Source organism: Euprymna scolopes, chromosome 33 (assembly GCF_053919585.1).
Source record: "Euprymna scolopes isolate OS-2025 chromosome 33, ASM5391958v1, whole genome shotgun sequence".
Classification (NCBI taxonomy): Eukaryota; Metazoa; Mollusca; class Cephalopoda; order Sepiida; family Sepiolidae; genus Euprymna; species Euprymna scolopes.
The window spans coordinates 49236885-49244711 of record NC_136514.1 but is presented as its reverse complement, the minus strand read 5'-3'; the positions used below and the strand labels follow the sequence as shown (position 1 = coordinate 49244711).

The 7827-nt window shown below is 28.9% G+C and overlaps 1 pseudogene; it reads right to left on the bottom strand.

The window, feature by feature from the left end:
• Positions 1 to 372: 372 nt before the first annotated feature.
• On the bottom strand, positions 373 to 489 carry LOC145258604 (5S ribosomal RNA; annotated as a pseudogene).
• Positions 490 to 7827: the final 7338 nt, after the last annotated feature.

The following is a 7827-nucleotide window of genomic DNA, read 5'->3' as shown; positions in this document are numbered from 1 at the left end:
GTTTCCTGCTTCCAAAAATATGATCAACTTTCAAGAGAATCATAACTTAGTATATTTGGTGTATTTTATATAGTATGTGACTAAATCTTCTGCCTAGCAATGTTTCTTTACCTGGCAATGCCGGATATGTACAGCTAGTAAAATATATATATATATATATATATATATATATATATATATATATAAAAAGGTCTCCTTCAGTCTTTGACAGACTATGGATATCCCCAAAGGGGTACCTGCACGTGAAATTTTTGTGACAGGATGTGCGCAATCTCCAACCACACCTCTCCTGATTCGACATTGTTAAATACCAGTGGCAAGTGAAGTGTATATACAGGACGACTGGAAACAAATGCCAAGATAAGCAGAGAACTCATACAGCACCTAGAATTCCCAAATGGTCACCCATCTGGTATTAACCAGGCTCAACATTGTTTAACTTCGGTGATCTGAGGAGAACCGGTGCGTCAACACGATTATGCCGTATAAATACATTTGTATAGCTTACACATCTGCAGCTGATCACTTCACCATATATAAACTAGTTGTATCTACAGAACATTGTCTGGTGGGTCATTTTACTTTATAGGGAACTAGCATATTTTTGTTAAGCTGGGAAAAGAGTATGTTGAACAAACATATAATACACTGTCCCCCCCCTCTACTCACAAGGAGGAAGCAATGATTGAAAGGATGATATCATGACAAATAAAGAGTACCTAGTTCTACACCCCACCACAAAAAAAAAAAAAAATTTAATGCCTGGATGGATGATTTCATGATAGAGAATAGATAGTCCACTACCCCCACCCAAAATAAGAAGGTTGTCCTTGGGAAAATGGTCTCATAAATCCAGAATAGATACTGCATTTCCTCCTTCCTAAAAAGAGGATGTAATATCTGGATGGATAAGTTCCACACCTTTAAAAAAAGAAGAGGTAATTCCTAGGAGGACAGTCTTTTATGACAAAAGAACTGATGCCCATTAAAATATAAGATACAATCAGATTTTTTTTTATTCATTTCAAAATGCCAAATCATAAAAACATTTTGTATAGTCTATTTGCCTTTTGGCTAAGACCAAAATGTAATGTTTTCCATATATATGTATATATCTCCAAAAGTGTGTGTGTGTGTGGACACTTCTCAACAAATTTTTTATCTACACATTTGAAATTTCATATATAGAATATTCAGACATGTGGAAAAGTCTTCTTTTTTTTTTAATCAGTTTTCATCTGGAAAAAAGGGCTGCTAAAAGGTCAAAATTGAAAAATTGGTACTTGGGGGGGGGGTCAGATTTTTATCTGTTTGTCAATTGTTTCATGACTGAGCATGTGTGAATCGTTCACATGACAGCTTCCTTATGTTAAGAATAAGTAGGTTTGAAAACATTTTTTAAGATCGTAGCAAGCTGGCCTAATGGTTATCTCTACTTGACTCAATGTTTTTAGGTTTTGGTTTCGATCTCAGCTCAAATATTTTTTTTTTTTTTTTTACCTCCAAGAAGTGAACTGTTTATATAAAACATAATACTCGCATGCACATATTTCAGTTTCTTTACTTCATTTTTTTTTTTTTTTTTTTTTTTTTAAGGAATTTCACATTACATTTAATCCCTGAAAATGCCAGGTAAATCTGCTAGTAAAAAATAAAATATCATCAAAATTAACATTCAATGTCATTTGGGACCACTAGAGTCTGCTTATCAGATATAGAAGAAAAAAGATTAACATTTTTACAGATTTGCATAATAGAAGATAAATGCAGCCATTTTTTTGGTGCACCCATCCTCATCCATTACCCAAACTTTTTTTTTTTTTTTTTTTTTAAGTAAATGTTTGGGCACTAATGTTGTTTAAACATTTTAAAGATCATTTGATGAAAAAATAAAAATTCAATTTAACTGTCAAAATTATTTCCAATTTCCATAGCCCAGTGGTCATTTATGTAAATTTTGAATATAAAAATAAATTTACGTCCAACAAATTTGACACCCGGGCCAAACCGAGCAAGTCAATTAGTAATCAATAACTCTTTAATTAAACAAATAAAAAAAAAAAAAGCAACAAATATTTGTCAGAATTTTTACACAAAAAAAAAAAAAAAAAAAGAATAAAAATGGATATTTACATTGTTTTTTTTTATTCGGATGCCGATGTTTGTACTGTTATTTAGTCAATGTGCTCTTCGGCCCTTCTCAAGTATATAGGTGATTCGCTCTTCTGAAATTGGCGGATGTCTTGATTGACTCACCTGATTGAACTAGGTTTTAAATACCTACATCTGTCTACAAATGTCAAGTGGGTCAACATCTCTGCTAATATATACAGGGTGATTCAATAAGTCTATATAAAAAATTTTTTGGTGATTCAAAAATCTGTATACAAATAAATAAATTATTTATTGTTTAGTTATAATTTTTATTTCTATTACTTTTTGTTTTTAGGTATCCTAAAGATGTTATTGACCAAACAACAATGAATTGAAATCATATTGATGTCAGGAAGTAGCCGCAAGATTGCTGAAGAATTCAACAGAAAACATGGAATCAACATAACACGTGATACTGTAGCAAAACGTTTTGTGAATTTTAATGTCTGTTATTTAATTATATTAATTTATACTAAAAAAAAAATTTAAAAAAACAGTTTCTTTATTTATTTGTATGGAGACTTGAATCACCCTGTATTTTTGGAGCTTATATAGTTTAACAAAGATATTAAAAAACGAAGATGAAAAAAAAAAAAAAAAGAAAAAACTATTATGTATGTACCCATTATAGAATGAAGTTTGGTACTTATACAGTTTAATCAAGACACTAAAAAAATGAAAATATCGAACAAAAAAAAATTATATTGTACGTACCCATTATGGAATGAAGTTCTCTGAAAAAAATTTGCTTAATTTGATCAAGTATTTTTTTTTTTTTTTTCCAGCGAGAAAACAATTTGTTATGATACTGACAAAAAGGTAGCCATGTTCCGATTTTTAGGAAGAAAAGCTTATGATTTAACATGGGGAGGGGAGTGTCAGCACTTTAGATCGAGATATCTCCCCGTGGCATGTTCTAAAAATCCAAACATAGCTACCTTGAGCTCGCGCATATTTTTCCCCTGTAAAAAAATAAAAACAACTCAATCGAATTAAGTGAAATTGTTTCTTCGGAGAACTTTAGTCCAAAATGGATACGTACAATATAACTTTTTTTCGATATTTTCATTTTTTAATGTCTTCATTAAACTGTACAAGTACCTGAAGTTCTTATAAAAGAAAAAAAAAGAAGCTTAATTTGATCAAGTAGGTTTATTTTAAAATATTTTTTATATATGTGCCTGTTATGAAACAAAGCTCTCGTAAAAAAAAAAAAAAAAAAATCGCTTAATTTGATCAAATAGTTTTTTGGTTTTTTTTTATTTACAGAGGAAATTTTTATATTTTTTAACAGAGGAAAATCAAATTTTAGTCCGATGCCTCGTGACGAAGCCATCTTGGCAATTTTGGCTACAAAATGGAGGGCGCCAGGTGAGATAACTCCATCTAATTCTTGAAGTTTGACAAAATACACATGAAATTCAAACAATTTTATTAATAAATTCTAAAACGATTTAAAAAAAAAAAAAAAAAAAAGAAAAAAAAAAGAAAAAAAGAAATACTTAAATAGTCAAATTTTGGTAAACTTCACAAATTACATAGTTATGTCCCTTTGTGCCCCCCTCCTCCTTGTGGCTAAAATTGCTTAGATGGCTTCGACACAAGGTGTCTGACTAAAATTTGATTTTCCTGTTAAAAAATATATAAATTTCCTCTATAAAAAAAAAAAAAAAAAAAAAAAAAAAAAAAAGCTATTTGATCAAATTAAGCGATTTTTCTTTTATGAGAACTTTGTTTCATAACAGGCACATATATAATAGAGATTTTTCTTTATCTTCGTTTTTTTTTGTTTTTGTTTTTTTTTTTTTCTAATATCATTGCCAAACTGCATAAGCACCATATATTTTTTTTTTTTTTTTCAAACATCTCCATTGGTGGACCATGCCTGATTTATACATTTTTGCTAATTATTGTTACAAGAACTTATGATTTCCATCAATTTTTTTCCGAACTGCTGTCATGCATGAACGTTGCAATTGATGTATACTCCAAACTTTTTTTATGCATAGTTTATTTACAGTGATGTTTTTTCTCCATATTTAAAGTTTTAACAATTTTTTGTATTTATGAAAAAATTTTTCTGTTTCAAACTACAATAGTGGCAGCATTGAAAAAAAATTAAATAAATAAATAAATAAAAGCACAATTTTTTTTTAAAGACCAAAATTAAGTATTTTGATCCTAAAATAAATTTAATCATAGCCATTAAATATGTTTGATGCAAGACTTCAAGACCACTTTTGAAATTTATACAATCATTAAACAAATTAAGCACTTATTTAAGCATTAAACCTATTTTCAAAACAAAAATACATGAAAATCTTACAAAAAAAAAACCCTTATGGTGTGCACACCCATCATGGAATGATGTCATATTTCAAAAAGCATGTAAATTGATCAAGTGGTATTTAACTAATAAAATTACATTTTATGACAAAGGGAGATGTTTTCATCTGCCATGTTTACTAAATAAGGGGGGAGACAACTCAATTCAAACTATCGAGATCAAAATCAGCACGGTAATGTCTACAATTTCTTTAAAATAAAATAAAAAAAAATCATAAAAAAGATTTCTATTTAAAACAAATACTTGATCAATTTGTGATTTTTGGAATATGACATCTTTGTTCTGTAACAGATGAATAACATAATGAAGATTTTTTTTTTTTTTTTTTTTTTTTTTTGCCATGTAGTTTTTAAAATAGGTTTAATCCTAAATAAAGCACCAGAAATCACTATTGCAGCCATTTTAATAGGGGTAAAAAGTCTCAAAATAGTGTTTTCTTTGTACTCCCTATTTATTTTCCTCCCCACAAGGACAACGTTAGTACCAAAATAAGGTTTTAATGTGAGGAAAAAATCAAGCTTCACAAAAAGAAAGGAGGACACTCTAGATTAAGATAAAAAATAAAAATTACCTCAATATAGAAGTATTAAAACTGATTAAGAACAGATACTACACCTTAATCTTAGTTTTTGCATTTCAAAAGTGGTTCTGAATTGCTGGATGCAACATTAACTCTGGCCAGAAATTAAGTTTATAAGCCAAGAATTACAGTCAATTCTAACAAGAAATTATTTTGGAATTGAAAGTAAAAAGACTTCAAACTCCTCTGTAAATTTAAATAGCCATAGCTATTTTCAATCAGAATTAAAGTGTCAGCAAAAGTCAAGTATTATGGTTGAATTGTACTCTTAAAAAACACGACCGTGTATCAGTTGACCAGATTATGTACATATATCAATCGATCGGACTAAATCCGATACAAATCCTACAATCTTTTGGATTCAATGGGAGAGAAAAACAAACTTTTAAAAGATAAAGCACTATATAGGTAGATCCAATACAAAGTTTTGAAGCAATGAGAAAGTACAATAACAAACACCAATCAATAATTTGTAACTAAAACAATAATTAATCAACTGGTCATGGATGATCATTTGTAAATCTTGCAAGTCTATGCTCTCAGAGTGCTTTCACTTTTTTTTTTTTTTTTTTTTTTTTTTTAAATATTTGTAAAAAAAAAAAAAAAAAAAAAAAAAATTTTTAAACATTACAAAGAATGTTTAGATATGACAAATTATTTTTTTTATTTTTGGTGCTTAAGATACAGTTGACAAACCAATTTTTTTTTAAAATATGTAGTTTTAAGCCAAAACAACAGTGCTTAAGTGCTTACTCGTCATGTCGAAAATAGTGATATATCCAAAGATTTGCACAAATTTATGAACTAGAATAACTGCTATTAAAAAAAAAAAAAAAAAAATTTTTTTTAAAGTATCACTATCAGCTAAAACAAAGCATTAGCCACTAAAGTGACAAAAAGGGAGATAAGTATGTCCTCTGTATTTGCAATCTTCGAGGTGTTCATATGTAGGGAAAATGCAATTTCCCCCATTTTTCTGTCAAAATTACTTTTAACTATAAATAATTTTCTACTTGATGAATTTTCGTAATTTTTGGATATGTTACTGTTTTCGATATGATAAATAAGTACTGTTGTTTTTGCTTAAAACAACATATGTAAAAATAATCGATCTGCCGACTATCTTAACAAGCACCTTATTTTTTGCCAGTCTGGATACATTTGAGCCACTGAAGTAATGAAAGGGAGATAATTTACAAATGAAAGTTTAAAAAAAAAATGTATGGAAATATGTAAGTGTAATGTCATATACAATGAAATGAAAAATGTCACATGATCTCGTCCACTGATAATGAAGGAAACTTATAAGAAAAGAAAAATCATTAAATACTTCATTTTTACTCCCCCTCCCCCTCCCCTACCCTCAAGAAAACTTTATATTTTTTTTTAATGGTATCAGGAGTGAAATTTAACGTCTGTAAGCAGCACCTTCATTGTAGCATAATGAGGACGAATGGTCAAGTCAATTTCTTATGTCTGCAGAATCCGTAAAAATATTTGATTTTTTTTTTTTTTTTTTTTTTACAACCCATCCGATGTATGTATTAAAAACCCTCAAAACATTAGACAAGAGACATAAATGTTAAAGAGTTTTGTTTGTTTGTTTTTGTTTTTTTGTTTTTTTGGAGGGGGGGGGTCTCAGTAATACTAAAGACCGATTGGTCAATCAAAGTTCTGCATGTGAGAGGAGCAAATTTGTGATAGTAGTAATTTAGCTATCTTATTATGAAGACAGAATATGACACTTAAGTTGAGATAAATGTGGGGTGTGGTCATTTCTGGATGTCACATGGACATTAATGGACAATAATTGCCTCTAAAAATTGTATTAATCTGAAAGTATTTCACCTGCTCTAGCTGAGAAGAAAACAGGTACTACATCTTGACTATAACCCAAAAAAACAGTAATAGTTACTTTTTCGCAAAAGGTATATCCGTGAGTTTGAGGAAGCTCCATGTTTAATATTGAAATAAGAATGGAAATGGTCTGAAGTTAGAAATATACTGTTTTAAACTGTAAATGCTGCTCATTTGTTTTTGATTTGTACATTTATATCACAGCAATAGAATGCTTTTTTTTAAACAGATAAGGAGAGCATACTATCTTATAAATAAAAAACTGACTTGTGCTAAAATATGGAGAGAAAAAAAAAAAACAGTTCAATTAATGGTTCAACTTTTACTTTAGAGTATTGTCGTGTAATTTCAAAGATATTTCAGGGAAAAACATTACGTACTTATGTGTCATGTCAAAATTAGTATAAATTTAAAAATATTACAAAAAAAATTGTCCAGTAAAAGAGCTAATTTTCGGAAAAAGTGTGCAGTATTATTGAAAAGATGCAAGATGGCCAACCTGAAAGATAGTGTAATCGGTAGAATGCAGTTATCTCCCCCTGATTTAGATATTCCAAAGGATCAATTTACAGTGAAATTATAACTTCGAAAAATTCTGTTTTTACTTATAATCTTTTTATACTGGACCATTTTTCATAATTTTCGGAATTTATACTAATTCTGGCAGATGTAAGTACATAATGTTTTTTTTTTTTTTTCTGAAATGTATTTTTTCAAAGACACACTATAGTTAAATTGCACCCAATTCACTAAAACAGTTATATCAGATCAAAATGAATGTTTTGATCTGATATAACTGTTTTTTTTTTATATATATACATAAAAATGACGGTTATTTTGTCTAGGGCTTGTGATTTATTGACACGAATAGAAAACCTGGGTGTACCAA